This window comes from Pleurodeles waltl, chromosome 6 (assembly GCF_031143425.1).
Source record: "Pleurodeles waltl isolate 20211129_DDA chromosome 6, aPleWal1.hap1.20221129, whole genome shotgun sequence".
In the NCBI taxonomy this organism is placed as follows: Eukaryota; Metazoa; Chordata; class Amphibia; order Caudata; family Salamandridae; genus Pleurodeles; species Pleurodeles waltl.
The window spans coordinates 85,922,610-85,938,611 of NC_090445.1; the positions used below are offsets into that span (position 1 = coordinate 85,922,610).

General features: G+C 48.9%; 6 non-coding genes across 6 annotated transcripts; 3 read left to right on the plus strand and 3 right to left on the minus strand.

Annotated features, from left to right (window-relative positions):
* The first annotated feature begins 1,318 nt into the window (after positions 1-1,318).
* On the plus strand, positions 1,319-1,428 carry TRNAL-CAA (transfer RNA leucine (anticodon CAA)). The gene is made up of 2 exons: positions 1,319-1,356; positions 1,383-1,428. It is a non-coding gene; the product is annotated as a tRNA-Leu (tRNA).
* A 297-nt stretch (positions 1,429-1,725) lies between these two features.
* Positions 1,726-1,798, minus strand: TRNAK-CUU (transfer RNA lysine (anticodon CUU)). The gene has a single exon. It is a non-coding gene; the product is annotated as a tRNA-Lys (tRNA).
* Positions 1,799-7,444: 5,646 nt separating this feature from the next.
* TRNAL-CAA (transfer RNA leucine (anticodon CAA)) lies at positions 7,445-7,554 on the plus strand. Its single transcript has 2 exons — positions 7,445-7,482; positions 7,509-7,554. It is a non-coding gene; the product is annotated as a tRNA-Leu (tRNA).
* A 298-nt stretch (positions 7,555-7,852) lies between these two features.
* Positions 7,853-7,925, minus strand: TRNAK-CUU (transfer RNA lysine (anticodon CUU)). Its single transcript has one exon. It is a non-coding gene; the product is annotated as a tRNA-Lys (tRNA).
* Positions 7,926-13,758: 5,833 nt separating this feature from the next.
* On the plus strand, positions 13,759-13,868 carry TRNAL-CAA (transfer RNA leucine (anticodon CAA)). The gene is made up of 2 exons: positions 13,759-13,796; positions 13,823-13,868. It is a non-coding gene; the product is annotated as a tRNA-Leu (tRNA).
* A 298-nt stretch (positions 13,869-14,166) lies between these two features.
* Positions 14,167-14,239, minus strand: TRNAK-CUU (transfer RNA lysine (anticodon CUU)). The gene has a single exon. It is a non-coding gene; the product is annotated as a tRNA-Lys (tRNA).
* Between the last annotated feature and the right edge of the window lie 1,763 nt (positions 14,240-16,002).

Consider the following 16,002-nt stretch of genomic DNA (forward strand, 5'->3'; position numbering starts at 1 on the left):
CCAAAACTCCATAATAAAACATTAAATATAAGGTGCACAATGCTCTGTGGATACTGAGCAGATACTGGAACACAGTATGTAATGTCATCTTATTTTGTGTGCATCTTGTGAACCAGTGAAGTAAGGAGAACACTTGGTAAATAAGTAGCCTCTCAAAATATAACTTCGTATGCAGCCTCATAAATATAGGTTCAATCAATGTAGAATTAACATCGGGTCTCATAATGGCACAAAATGCCATCCGTACCTGTAATACCTTCGTAGACTGGGAAACAGCTGATTGGTTCATGCATCGAAAGAAATCTGGCATATAGGGTAACAACTGAAGCTATTCGTCTCTGTTCTTTGTTTTATTTCTAATAAAAGATCTGGAATTAAAAAATGTATGCACATATACTTATCTGTGTGAAAACAGTGTGCTGTAAATGGGTGTGTCACTTGTTCACATGGGCAAAGTTTGACTCCAGGCTCATGTTCAGGGGTGGGTTCCACTCGCCGGAGGAATGTCGGGCTTTTTTCACTTTTAAAAGCAAGAGAAGCCAGCTTTGAGCTACCGTGCCAGGTAGATCGCCTGGCTGACCATGGACCTCACTGGATGACCCCTGCTGAAAGGGGAAAGTCCACGCTGCAGCAAGCGCCCACTTCTCTTAGAGGCCAACTCAGCAGGAAGATGCGGTGGGGTAGCCTGCAATCCGGCCCATGTGCGGCTGGCGATTTCTGCCAGGGTATTTGGTGTTTATCTTCTGCTGCGGCTGGGAGCGGTAGCTCTCAGAGAAGGTGGTCCGTGCCTGTTGAGAGCGGTGATATATTTTTCCTAAGCACTTGCATGGTTGACTTTAGCGGAATGGAAGATTGCATGCTTAAATGCATCCTGCTCTCCGGTGTGTCGCTAAGAGGCAGCAAGTGCAGCACCTAGAAGGCGCCAGACGTAGCGCCCCCGGCCTGCACTCCAGAGGCCGGGGTAATTGATAATGGACCCTGCTGAGCAAGTGCGAGGACAGCGGCCCTGGGTGGCTGTGGGGGCGCAGCAGGGTGCCGTGGCGCGCAGTTTGGGTTCCCTGCAGCCGGCACGAGCCTCTGAGGAGGAGCGAGAGACGAGCACTGGAAAGGCAGCGGAGCCGAGGGCTGCGGTTCCTGGTTGGTGTAAAGCGGGGATTAGGGTTAAAGAGTGTGAGGTTGGGCCCTCGGGCCCTGGCTGCCAGGTGAGACACGAAGGTGTGTCCTGCTAAAGGGCACCCCGATAAAACCCAGAAACAGAGCTCGCGGAGGCGTGTCACATGCGTGATGATATCATATCCGGCCTCCACCTATCTCAGTTGTCAGGATGGCCGAGCGGTCTAAGGCGCCAGACTCAAGAGCTGTCTCTTCCCCTCAGCTGGGTGTTCTGGTCTCCGATTGGAGGCGTGGGTTCAAATCCCACTTCTGACACAACATTGTTTTTGCTTACTTAAACTCTCCATATTTACACACAGGTCATGGGAGTGCGGCGCAGCAGCGGAGTTAGAGGACGGGGAGCAGCGACCCCCTACAAGTGTGAACATGAAGAGAGCTCTCGTCCCCGCCCGTGTGCAGACATAAAGAGCTCTCGTCCCCGCCCGTGTGCAGACATAAATAACGAAATTGTAAAGTGAAGTCCCGAAAGGGCGCTGTTAATTTTTATAAAACCACTGTTGGAGGTGCGAACCCGAAGATTAAAAAACAGTACAGCACAAAAAAATGTATCAGCGCCCAACGTGGGGCTCGAACCCACGACCCTGAGATTAAGAGTCTCATGCTCTACCGACTGAGCTAGCCGGGCCACATTAAAGGGCCCTTGCGGTCCTATTTTAAAGCTTCCGCTTCCAGTGCTGCAGCTCCCTCTGTCTCTACCTCTCGCTCTGCCTCAGTCTCATCACACCCCCTGCCTGCCTCTGGATGGACCAAGCTGACACTCCACACTCACTGCTAGGAAGCCGCCTCTCCGCTCCCCGTTCGCCCTCTCCCTTCACTTCAATGGAAATATTCCAAAGCAGACGCTCTCCGCCTCCAGCCCCTGGCACCCCTGGCAGCTCTGCACCTCTGCAGGAGGCTCAAGGACGCGTGTCTGTCCAGCAGCTAGAGAATGGGGCTTTTCTGCATCTCATTTATACTTCCTTTTTTCGCTGGATTCAAGGACATGACAAACACACACTCCCACAGAGAGACTGTGAAGGACAGACTGAGCCCGCAGCGCCTCACAGCCGGCCTACAGTGAGCTACAGCAGCTGAACACAGTCAACGTACAACTCAATAGCACAGCTACAGGGCGCTTGTGAGGCCCTGGCAGGGACTGTCTCAGAAGGCCACACTGGCGCAGTGCAAACAGCTGCACCAAAGCTGCGCAGAAGCATCACAGGAACAGACTGGCACAGTGCAGACAGCTACACCACTGTAATCAAGAAGCACCTCAGGTACAGGCTGGTGCAGAACAGACTGGTGCAATGCAAAGCCCTGTACCCTGGAGGTGTGGAAGGATCACAGGTGCAGACTGGCACAGGACAGGCTCGTGCAATGCAGAGAGCTACAGCACTGATGTGAAGTGTCAAGATACAGACTGACACAGGGCAGACTGGTGCAATGCAGAGAGCTACAGCACTGATGTGAAGTATCACAGGAATGGCTGGAGCATAGTAGACTGCTGCCATGCAGAGCTACAGCACTGATGTGAAGCATCACATGTGCAGACTGGCACAAGGCAGACTGGCACAATGCAAAGACCTACAGCACTGATATGAAGCATCACAGCTACAGACTGGCACGTGACAGATTGGCACAATGTAGGCAGCTGCAATATGGTGTTTAATAAGCCTCACAGGTGCAGACTGGCATAGGGCATAGCTACAGCACTGATGTGAAGTATGAACGTCGGGACTGGCACAAGGTAGACTGGCACTGTGCAAAGATTTGAAGCATGGAGCTGTAGAAGGATCACAGGTGCAGACTGGCATAGGGCTGACTGACACAAAGTAGAGACCTAAAGGACAGATGGGACCTATCACAAGCACAGACTGGCATAGGGCACGCTGGCATAATGCAGAAAGTTACAGCACAATTCATATATGATGATTTTATATGTATTATTGAGATAGCCATCCATATTTTTTCTTAATAGTCAATAGCAGATTATTAGCACTGTTTCCTTTCATTAACAGGATCGGATAACAAGGGCGCATGAGTACTAGGAGAGACGATACCGGCATGGAACGTGCACCAGGGTTCGGTTGGTGGCTTCAATTTGTTTTCTTCGTTGGAGTTGGAAGATTTCAATTCTTAGAGTGCAGGTTATTTTGTTTGGTTATTGCAAAGAAAGATGAAGGACTAAGGAGGCAGAGATATTTATATGGAGAGCAGGCCTGGGATTGGGCATGTTATGGACTACTGGGAATGTTGGGATATGTAGTTTTTAACATTGATTGGCTGCTGTGACAATCCGCGCCTCCGTGTCCTTAATAGAATTGAAAATTCGTGACGCAATAGCTAGAATTTTTGGGGATTAAAGTACAGGTTTCTGGATGTGTTTAGAGGAGGCAGGGCTAAACCCGGCTTTGAGGCACCTTTCGTGAGTGGAAAGCGCTGTGGAATATGATGGGAGAGATTGTGAGGCAAACTGCAGGAGTTGTGTTTTCAAAGCCTGAGTAGTATTGGTGAAAAGCAGGAAGTCTGTAAAAAAAATTGGAATAAACCTTAAACAAAAAAATACTGATTGCTTAACTGGGGGCTCGAACCCGTGACCCTGATATTAAAAGGCTCGTGCACTACCAAGTGAGATAACCCTGCTCCTTTAGCTAGGCTTGGGCAATATATCTCTTTTCTGTGATGCACCAGGGAGTGTTGTCAGTAGAAGTCATTTCTTTTTAAGACCTCTGACTTCAGTCATGATCCTCTCCCTTTCTCTACCTCTTGCTCTGCTCCAGTCTCATTGACCACTTTCCCTAGACCTGCCTCTAGCTACAAACATGCATCTCTCTCGCTCAGCCTGTCTCAGGGTATATACATGTATCTGTCTCTTTGGACCTGCCTCTGGGTACATACATTTGTCTGTCCAAACTTTCCTCTGTGCACATATATGCATCTGACTCTCTGGATAGGACTCTGGTTACATATATGCACCTGTCTCCGCTTACAGTCGCCTGCCTGTCTATGTCTCTTTACTTCAATGGAAATACTCTAAAGCAGCCCACCCCCTGCGCACGTCCCTACCTACTTTGCCGTTCTCAAATGCCACTTTATTAGTGGAATTTATTCTATTCTAAGCAGGCCTCCCCCCACACTTTACTACTGGCTTGTGGCCCTCCCTGAGCATATTAGCCTGCTTTGAAGTTTGTCAGCTTTACTTCCCACTTTATTTGAAGTTCCTATTGGCAGTTTCCTCTGCCCCTTTCAAATTCCCACTTTTCTGACCTGACACTCTACAGCAGTGCTTCCCAACCTTTTGACTTGTGTGAACCCCCACTTTATCACTACTGGAACCTGGGGACCCCCAATGAACCATTATTGGAATCTGGGGACCCCCCACTGAGTCATTACTGAAAGCTGGGGACCTAATCTGTTACTATTATTTGATTTTCTAAGTAATCACGGCCCCCAGAGGAGGCTTTGCGGACTCCTAGGGGTCCCCGGACCACAGGTTGGGAACCACTGCTCTACAGCATGGATGGTTATGAAGGAGAATCTGGGGAAGTTACCTTTTATGATGACTCCGTGGGGTCATTTGAGCGAGACCTTGTCTATGCCCTCGATGCTGGTGTTCGGCACACAGTCAATGTGGCCTTAGATAAAGCTACCCAGACGATTAAGCATCTCTTATTGGGTTTCACTGATCAGCAGGGCTGGGTCCCACATTGCAGCAGCCAGGAAGAGCTGCCGTTTTCGCAAGACCCTTCCGGCTCAAGTTCTGTTGCAAACCCTCACCAAGCTGATTTGAACAAATTGTAGAATCCTTGACTAGGGCGAACTGTTTCTCATCCTCATAGTCTCTTCATCTAAGAGCTGAGAGTAAGGAGGATTCAGATTCCTCGTCTTCCTCTAACAATCCGGATAAGGACACTGATTCTCCTCCCTGTAAATGAAAAGCCAAATCACGGCACACTCAAGTGGCTTCTCAGCCTCTGAAAGTACTCACTTTCGAACCCGAAGATACTGTCCGCCCTAGATCTTACTCCTGGGCTCCGCCTTCGGAGGTAGCCAAATACGTTCAAGCACACATTCGGCATTGTTTCGACAAAGATGTCAGGTCTCGGCTGAGATCTGAATGTCCTAGACATGATTTTCCCTCAAAGGTTACTGAGACTACGGAGATAGATCCCACCCTGGTAACCTATCTTAAGAATTTCTCCAAAGACCTTAAAAAGGGCATTGATCGTGCCTGGTGAGGCTGTCATGACAAACTCCTGGATGTCTCAGGCCCTCCTACTAAGATCTTGGAGCTGGGTTTTTAGGCTAAGGCATCAGGTATCCCTGTTAACTCTGAAGTTCTGGTTGGTTGGGCCCAGAGAGCCTTGTGCTTTCTGGAAAACCCAAAGTGAGCTATCTCTAGTGAGTGGCGGCGCTCCATTTTTAATCAAGATGGATCCCAAACTGACAGATTTGGCCTCGTCTGAATCAGGTCCTTTGGCTGAGGTACTGCTTTTTGGCTCTCCTTTTCTCAAGGAACTTTCGGGGTGCCACAGCGCACAGTTTGGGAATCACTGCTGTCCACGCTCCAGCACCATTTCCAGGGAAGTGTTAATAAACTGAAAACATTTTTTTTACAAATAAAGAACAGGGCGGTAGTATTTATAGTGACTGTGTTTCACAAACTTGAGAAAGTTGGCTCAACAGAAGAATTAAAGTGACTGCTTCACAGCAGGTGGGAGGCACTGTAATCCAGAACTGGACCTTAACACCAAGGACCCTGGGTAGAACAAAGAGGCGTTATGAAGTTGATTCCACAAAAATCATTCATTAAAAACTTTTTGTTTTTGTGTTCTAAAAGAAAAGTGCCAAGGAAAACAATTCTATAATTTATTACTTTACACCAGGCTCACTCTGAAACATTCTTAACCTAAACTTTATACAACCACAGAACCCATTTGTTAAAAATGTGTATTTGTATTAATGTTCAAACAGACCAAAACTCCATAATAAAACATTAAATATAAGGTGCACAATGCTCTGTGGATACTGAGCAGATACTGGAACACAGTATGTAATGTCATCTTATTTTGTGTGCATCTTGTGAACCAGTGAAGTAAGGAGAACACTTGGTAAATAAGTAGCCTCTCAAAATATAACTTCGTATGCAGCCTCATAAATATAGGTTCAATCAATGTAGAATTAACATCGGGTCTCATAATGGCACAAAATGCCATCCGTACCTGTAATACCTTCGTAGACTGGGAAACAGCTGATTGGTTCATGCATCGAAAGAAATCTGGCATATAGGGTAACAACTGAAGCTATTCGTCTATGTTCTTTGTTTTATTTCTAATAAAAGATCTGGAATTAAAAAATGTATGCACATATACTTATCTGTGTGAAAACAGTGTGCTGTAAATGGGTGTGTCACTTGTTCACATGGGCAAAGTTTGACTCCAGGCTCATGTTCAGGGGTGGGTTCCACTCGCCGGAGGAATGTCGGGCTTTTTTCACTTTTAAAAGCAAGAGAAGCCAGCTTTGAGCTACCGTGCCAGGTAGATCGCCTGGCTGACCATGGACCTCACTGGATGACCCCTGCTGAAAGGGGAAAGTCCACGCTGCAGCAAGCGCCCACTTCTCTTAGAGGCCAACTCAGCAGGAAGATGCGGTGGGGTAGCCTGCAATCCGGCCCATGTGCGGCTGGCGATTTCTGCCAGGGTATTTGGTGTTTATCTTCTGCTGCGGCTGGGAGCGGTAGCTCTCAGAGAAGGTGGTCCGTGCCTGTTGAGAGCGGTGATATATTTTTTCTAAGCACTTGCATGGTTGACTTTAGCGGAATGGAAGATTGCATGCTTAAATGCATCCTGCTCTCCGGTGTGTCGCTAAGAGGCAGCAAGTGCAGCACCTAGAAGGCGCCAGACGTAGCGCCCCCGGCCTGCACTCCAGAGGCCGGGGTAATTGATAATGGACCCTGCTGAGCAAGTGCGAGGACAGCGGCCCTGGGTGGCTGTGGGGGCGCAGCAGGGTGCCGTGGCGCGCAGTTTGGGTTCCCTGCAGCCGGCACGAGCCTCTGAGGAGGAGCGAGAGACGAGCACTGGAAAGGCAGCGGAGCCGAGGGCTGCGGTTCCTGGTTGGTGTAAAGCGGGGATTAGAGTTAAAGAGTGTGAGGTTGGGCCCTCGGGCCCTGGCTGCCAGGTGAGACACGAAGGTGTGTCCTGCTAAAGGGCACCCCGATAAAACCCAGAAACAGAGCTCGCGGAGGCGTGTCACATGCGTGATGATATCATATCCGGCCCCCTCTTTCTCAGTTGTCAGGATGGCCGAGCGGTCTAAGGCGCCAGACTCAAGAGCTGTCTCTTCCCCTCAGCTGGGTGTTCTGGTCTCCGATTGGAGGCGTGGGTTCAAATCCCACTTCTGACACAACATTGTTTTTGCTCACTTAAACTCTCCATATTTACACACAGGTCATGGGAGTGCGGCGCAGCAGCGGAGTTAGAGGACGGGGAGCAGCGACCCCCTACAAGTGTGAACATGAAGAGAGCTCTCGTCCCCGCCCGTGTGCAGACATAAAGAGCTCTCGTCCCCGCCCGTGTGCAGACATAAATAACGAAATTGTAAAGTGAAGTCCCGAAAGGGCGCTGTTAATTTTTATAAAACCACTGTTGGAGGTGCGAACCCGAAGATAAAAAAAACAGTACAGCACAAAAAAATGTATCAGCGCCCAACATGGGGCTCGAACCCACGACCCTGAGATTAAGAGTCTCATGCTCTACCGACTGAGCTAGCCGGGCCACATTAAAGGGCCCTTGCGGTCCTATTTCAAAGCTTCCGCTTCCAGTGCTGCAGCTCCCTCTGTCTCTACCTCTCGCTCTGCCTCAGTCTCATCACACCCCCTGCCTGCCTCTGGATGGACCAAGCTGACACTCCACACTCACTGCTAGGAAGCCGCCTCTCCGCTCCCCGTTCGCCCTCTCCCTTCACTTCAATGGAAATATTCCAAAGCAGACGCTCTCCGCCTCCAGCCCCTGGCACCCCTGGCAGCTCTGCACCTCTGCAGGAGGCTCAAGGACGCGTGTCTGTCCAGCAGCTAGAGAATGGGGCTTTTCTGCATCTCATTTATACTTCCTTTTTTCGCTGGATTCAAGGACATGACAAACACACACTCCCACAGAGAGACTGTGAAGGACAGACTGAGCCCGCAGCGCCTCACAGCCGGCCTACAGTGAGCTACAGCAGCTGAACACAGTCAACGTACAACTCAATAGCACAGCTACAGGGCGCTTGTGAGGCCCTGGCAGGGACTGTCTCAGAAGGCCACACTGGCGCAGTGCAAACAGCTGCACCAAAGCTGCGCAGAAGCATCACAGGAACAGACTGGCACAGTGCAGACAGCTACACCACTGTAATCAAGAAGCACCTCAGGTACAGGCTGGTGCAGAACAGACTGGTGCAATGCAAAGCCCTGTACCCTGGAGGTGTGGAAGGATCACAGGTGCAGACTGGCACAGGACAGGCTCGTGCAATGCAGAGAGCTACAGCACTGATGTGAAGTGTCAAGATACAGACTGACACAGGGCAGACTGGTGCAATGCAGAGAGCTACAGCACTGATGTGAAGTATCACAGGAATGGCTGTAGCATAGTAGACTGCTGCCATGCAGAGCTACAGCACTGATGTGAAGCATCACATGTGCAGACTGGCACAAGGCAGACTGGCACAATGCAAAGACCTACAGCACTGATATGAAGCATCACAGCTACAGACTGGCACGTGACAGATTGGCACAATGTAGGCAGCTGCAATATGGTGTTTAATAAGCCTCACAGGTGCAGACTGGCATAGGGCATAGCTACAGCACTGATGTGAAGTATGAACGTCGGGACTGGCACAAGGTAGACTGGCACTGTGCAAAGATTTGAAGCATGGAGCTGTAGAAGGATCACAGGTGCAGACTGGCATAGGGCTGACTGACACAAAGTAGAGACCTAAAGGACAGATGGGACCTATCACAAGCACAGACTGGCATAGGGCATAGCTACAGCACTGATGTGAAGTATGAACGTCGGGACTGGCACAAGGTAGACTGGCACTGTGCAAAGATCTGAAGCATGGAGCTGTAGAAGGATCACAGGTGCAGACTGGCATAGGGCAGACTGACACAAAGTAGAGACCTAAAGGACAGATGGGACCTATCACGAGCACAGACTGGCATAGGGCACGCTGGCATAATGCAGAAAGTTACAGCACAATTCATCTATGATGATTTTATATGTATTATTGAGATAGCCATCCATGTTTTTTCTTAATAATCAATAGCAGATTATTAGCACTGTTTCCTTTCATTAACAGGATCGGATAACAAGGGCGCATGAGTACTAGGAGAGACGATACCGGCATGGAACGTGCACCAGGGTTCGGTTGGTGGCTTCAATTTGTTTTCTTCGTTGGAGTTGGAAGATTTCAATTCTTAGAGTGCAGGTTATTTTGTTTGGTTATTGCAAAGAAAGATGAAGGACTAAGGAGGCAGAGATATTTATATGGAGAGCAGGCCTGGGATTGGGCATGTTATGGACTACTGGGAATGTTGGGATATGTAGTTTTTAACATTGATTGGCTGCTGTGACAATCCGCGCCTCCGTGTCCTTAATAGAATTGAAAATTCGTGACGCAATAGCTAGAATTTTTGGGGATTAAAGTACAGGTTTCTGGATGTGTTTAGAGGAGGCAGGGCTAAACCCGGCTTTGAGGCACCTTTCGTGAGTGGAAAGCGCTGTGGAATATGATGGGAGAGATTGTGAGGCAAACTGCAGGAGTTGTGTTTTCAAAGCCTGAGTAGTATTGGTGAAAAGCAGGAAGTCTGTAAAAAAAATTGGAATAAACCTTAAACAAAAAAATACTAATTGCTTAACTGGGGGCTCGAACCCGTGACCCTGATATTAAAAGGCTCGTGCACTACCAAGTGAGATAACCCTGCTCCTTTAGCTAGGCTTGGGCAATATATCTCTTTTCTGTGATGCACCAGGGAGTGTTGTCAGTAGAAGTCATTTCTTTTTAAGACCTCTGACTTCAGTCATGATCCTCTCCCTTTCTCTACCTCTTGCTCTGCTCCAGTCTCATGGACCACTTTCCCTAGACCTGCCTCTAGCTACAAACATGCATCTCTCTCTCTCAGCCTGTCTCAGGGTATATACATGTATCTGTCTCTTTGGACCTGCCTCTGGGTACATACATTTGTCTGTCCAAACTTTCCTCTGTGCACATATATGCATCTGACTCTCTGGATAGGACTCTGGTTACATATATGCACCTGTCTCCGCTTACAGTCGCCTGCCTGTCTATGTCTCTTTACTTCAATGGAAATACTCTAAAGCAGCCCACCCCCTGCGCACGTCCCTACCTACTTTGCCGTTCTCAAATGCCACTTTATTAGTGGAATTTTTTCTATTCTAAGCAGGCCTCCCCCCACACTTTACTACTGGCTTGTGGCCCTCCCTGAGCATATTAGCCTGCTTTGAAGTTTGTCAGCTTTACTTCCCACTTTATTTGAAGTTCCTATTGGCAGTTTCCTCTGCCCCTTTCAAATTCCCACTTTTCTGACCTGACACTCTACAGCAGTGCTTCCCAACCTTTTGACTTGTGTGAACCCCCACTTTATCACTACTGGAACCTGGGGACCCCCAATGAACCATTATTGGAATCTGGGGACCCCCCACTGAGTCATTACTGAAAGCTGGGGACCTAATCTGTTACTATTATTTGATTTTCTAAGTAATCACGGCCCCCAGAGGAGGCTTTGCGGACTCCTAGGGGTCCCCGGACCACAGGTTGGGAACCACTGCTCTACAGCATGGATGGTTATGAAGGAGAATCTGGGGAAGTTACCTTTTATGATGACTCCGTGGGGTCATTTGAGCGAGACCTTGTCTATGCCCTCGATGCTGGTGTTCGGCACACAGTCAATGTGGCCTTAGATAAAGCTACCCAGACGATTAAGCATCTCTTAATGGGTTTCACTGATCAGCAGGGCTGGGTCCCAAATTGCAGCAGCCAGGAAGAGCTGCCGTTTTCGCAAGACCCTTCCGGCTCAAGTTCTGTTGCAAACCCTCACCAAGCTGATTTGAACAAATTGTAGAATCCTTGACTAGGGCAAACTGTTTCTCATCCTCATAGTCTCTTCATCTAAGAGCTGAGAGTAAGGAGGATTCAGATTCCTCGTCTTCCTCTAACAATCCGGATAAGGACACTGATTCTCCTCCCTGTAAATGAAAAGCCAAATCACGGCACACTCAAGTGGCTTCTCAGCCTCTGAAAGTACTCACTTTCGAATCCGAAGATACTGTCCACCCTAGATCTTACTCCTGGGCTCCGCCTTCGGAGGTAGCCGAATACGTTCAAGCACACATTCGGCATTGTTTCGACAAAGATGTCAGGTCTCGGCTGAGATCTGAATGTCCTAGACATGATTTTCCCTCAAAGGTTACTGAGACTACGGAGATAGATCCCACCCTGGTAACCTATCTTAAGAATTTCTCCAAAGACCTTAAAAAGGGCATTGATCGTGCCTGGTGAGGCTGTCAGGACAAACTCCTGGATGTCTCAGGCCCTCCTACTAAGATCTTGGAGCTGGGTTTTTAGGCTAAGGCATCAGGTATCCCTGTTAACCCTGAAGTTCTGGTTGGTTGGGCCCAGAGAGCCTTGTGCTTTCTGGAAAACCCAAAGTGAGCTATCTCTAGTGAGTGGCGGCGCTCCATTTTTAATCAAGATGGATCCCAAACTGACAGATTTGGCCTCGTCTGAATCAGGTCCTTTGGCTGAGGGACTGCTTTTTGGCTCTCCTTTTCTCAAGGAACTTTCGGGGTGCCACAGCGCACAGTTTGGGAATCACTGCTGTCCACGCTCCAGCACCATTTCCAGGGAAGTGTTAATAAACTGAAAACATTTTTTTTACAAATAAAGAACAGGGCGGTAGTATTTATAGTGACTGTGTTTCACAAACTTGAGAAAGTTGGCTCAACAGAAGAATTAAAGTGACTGCTTCACAGCAGGTGGGAGGCACTGTAATCCAGAACTGGACCTTAACACCAAGGACCCTGGGTAGAACAAAGAGGCGTTATGAAGTTGATTCCACAAAAATCATTCATTAAAAACTTTTTGTTTTTGTGTTCTAAAAAAAAAGTGCCAAGGAAAACAATTCTATAATTTATTACTTTACACCAGGCTCACTCTGAAACATTCTTAACCTAAACTTTATACAACCACAGAACCCATTTGTTAAAAATGTGTATTTGTATTAATGTTCAAACAGACCAAAACTCCATAATAAAACATTAAATATAAGGTGCACAATGCTCTGTGGATACTGAGCAGATACTGGAACACAGTATGTAATGTCATCTTATTTTGTGTGCATCTTGTGAACCAGTGAAGTAAGGAGAACACTTGGTAAATAAGTAGCCTCTCAAAATATAACTTCGTATGCAGCCTCATAAATATAGGTTCAATCAATGTAGAATTAACATCGGGTCTCATAATGGCACAAAATGCCATCCGTACCTGTAATACCTTCGTAGACTGGGAAACAGCTGATTGGTTCATGCATCGAAAGAAATCTGGCATATAGGGTAACAACTGAAGCTATTCGTCTCTGTTCTTTGTTTTATTTCTAATAAAAGATCTGGAATTAAAAAATGTATGCACATATACTTATCTGTGTGAAAACAGTGTGCTGCAAATGGGTGTGTCACTTGTTCACATGGGCAAAGTTTGACTCCAGGCTCATGTTCAGGGGTGGGTTCCACTCGCCGGAGGAATGTCGGGCTTTTTTCACTTTTAAAAGCAAGAGAAGCCAGCTTTGAGCTACCGTGCCAGGTAGATCGCCTGGCTGACCATGGACCTCACTGGATGACCCCTGCTGAAAGGGGAAAGTCCACGCTGCAGCAAGCGCCCACTTCTCTTAGAGGCCAACTCAGCAGGAAGATGCGGTGGGGTAGCCTGCAATCCGGCCCATGTGCGGCTGGCGATTTCTGCCAGGGTATTTGGTGTTTATCTTCTGCTGCGGCTGGGAGCGGTAGCTCTCAGAGAAGGTGGTCCGTGCCTGTTGAGAGCGGTGATATATTTTTTCTAAGCACTTGCATGGTTGACTTTAGCGGAATGGAAGATTGCATGCTTAAATGCATCCTGCTCTCCGGTGTGTCGCTAAGAGGCAGCAAGTGCAGCACCTAGAAGGCGCCAGACGTAGCGCCCCCGGCCTGCACTCCAGAGGCCGGGGTAATTGATAATGGACCCTGCTGAGCAAGTGCGAGGACAGCGGCCCTGGGTGGCTGTGGGGGCGCAGCAGGGTGCCGTGGCGCGCAGTTTGGGTTCCCTGCAGCCGGCACGAGCCTCTGAGGAGGAGCGAGAGACGAGCACTGGAAAGGCAGCGGAGCCGAGGGCTGCGGTTCCTGGTTGGTGTAAAGCGGGGATTAGGGTTAAAGAGTGTGAGGTTGGGCCCTCGGGCCCTGGCTGCCAGGTGAGACACGAAGGTGTGTCCTGCTAAAGGGCACCCCGATAAAACCCAGAAACAGAGCTCGCGGAGGCGTGTCACATGCGTGATGATATCATATCCGGCCTTCACCTATCTCAGTTGTCAGGATGGCCGAGCGGTCTAAGGCGCCAGACTCAAGAGCTGTCTCTTCCCCTCAGCTGGGTGTTCTGGTCTCCGATTGGAGGCGTGGGTTCAAATCCCACTTCTGACACAACATTGTTTTTGCTCACTTAAACTCTCCATATTTACACACAGGTCATGGGAGTGCGGCGCAGCAGCGGAGTTAGAGGACGGGGAGCAGCGACCCCCTACAAGTGTGAACATGAAGAGAGCTCTCGTCCCCGCCCGTGTGCAGACATAAAGAGCTCTCGTCCCCGCCCGTGTGCAGACATAAATAACGAAATTGTAAAGTGAAGTCCCGAAAGGGCGCAGTTAATTTTTATAAAACCACTGTTGGAGGTGCGAACCCGAAGATAAAAAAAACAGTACAGCACAAAAAAATGTATCAGCGCCCAACATGGGGCTCGAACCCACGACCCTGAGATTAAGAGTCTCATGCTCTACCGACTGAGCTAGCCGGGCCACATTAAAGGGCCCTTGCGGTCCTATTTTAAAGCTTCCGCTTCCAGTGCTGCAGCTCCCTCTGTCTCTACCTCTCGCTCTGCCTCAGTCTCATCACACCCCCCTGCCTGCCTCTGGATGGACCAAGCTGACACTCCACACTCACTGCTAGGAAGCCGCCTCTCCGCTCCCCGTTCGCCCTCTCCCTTCACTTCAATGGAAATATTCCAAAGCAGACGCTCTCCGCCTCCAGCCCCTGGCACCCCTGGCAGCTCTGCACCTCTGCAGGAGGCTCAAGGACGCGTGTCTGTCCAGCAGCTAGAGAATGGGGCTTTTCTGCATCTCATTTATACTTCCTTTTTTCGCTGGATTCAAGGACATGACAAACACACACTCCCACAGAGAGACTGTGAAGGACAGACTGAGCCCGCAGCGCCTCACAGCCGGCCTACAGTGAGCTACAGCAGCTGAACACAGTCAACGTACAACTCAATAGCACAGCTACAGGGCGCTTGTGAGGCCCTGGCAGGGACTGTCTCAGAAGGCCACACTGGCGCAGTGCAAACAGCTGCACCAAAGCTGCGCAGAAGCATCACAGGAACAGACTGGCACAGTGCAGACAGCTACACCACTGTAATCAAGAAGCACCTCAGGTACAGGCTGGTGCAGAACAGACTGGTGCAATGCAAAGCCCTGTACCCTGGAGGTGTGGAAGGATCACAGGTGCAGACTGGCACAGGACAGGCTCGTGCAATGCAGAGAGCTACAGCACTGATGTGAAGTGTCAAGATACAGACTGACACAGGGCAGACTGGTGCAATGCAGAGAGCTACAGCACTGATGTGAAGTATCACAGGAATGGCTGGAGCATAGTAGACTGCTGCCATGCAGAGCTACAGCACTGATGTGAAGCATCACATGTGCAGACTGGCACAAGGCAGACTGGCACAATGCAAAGACCTACAGCACTGATATGAAGCATCACAGCTACAGACTGGCACGTGACAGATTGGCACAATGTAGGCAGCTGCAATATGGTGTTTAATAAGCCTCACAGGTGCAGACTGGCATAGGGCATAGCTACAGCACTGATGTGAAGTATGAACGTCGGGACTGGCACAAGGTAGACTGGCACTGTGCAAAGATTTGAAGCATGGAGCTGTAGAAGGATCACAGGTGCAGACTGGCATAGGGCTGACTGACACAAAGTAGAGACCTAAAGGACAGATGGGACCTATCACAAGCACAGACTGGCATAGGGCATAGCTACAGCACTGATGTGAAGTATGAACGTCGGGACTGGCACAAGGTAGACTGGCACTGTGCAAAGATCTGAAGCATGGAGCTGTAGAAGGATCACAGGTGCAGACTGGCATAGGGCAGACTGACACAAAGTAGAGACCTAAAGGACAGATGGGACCTATCACGAGCACAGACTGGCATAGGGCACGCTGGCATAATGCAGAAAGTTACAGCACAATTCATCTATGATGATTTTATATGTATTATTGAGATAGCCATCCATGTTTTTTCTTAATAATCAATAGCAGATTATTAGCACTGTTTCCTTTCATTAACAGGATCGGATAACAAGGGCGCATGAGTACTAGGAGAGACGATACCGGCATGGAACGTGCACCAGGGTTCGGTTGGTGGCTTCAATTTGTTTTCTTCGTTGGAGTTGGAAGATTTCAATTCTTAGAGTGCAGGTTATTTTGTTTGGTTATTGCAAAGAAAGATGAAGGACTAAGGAGGCAGAGATATTTATATGGAGAGCAGGCCTG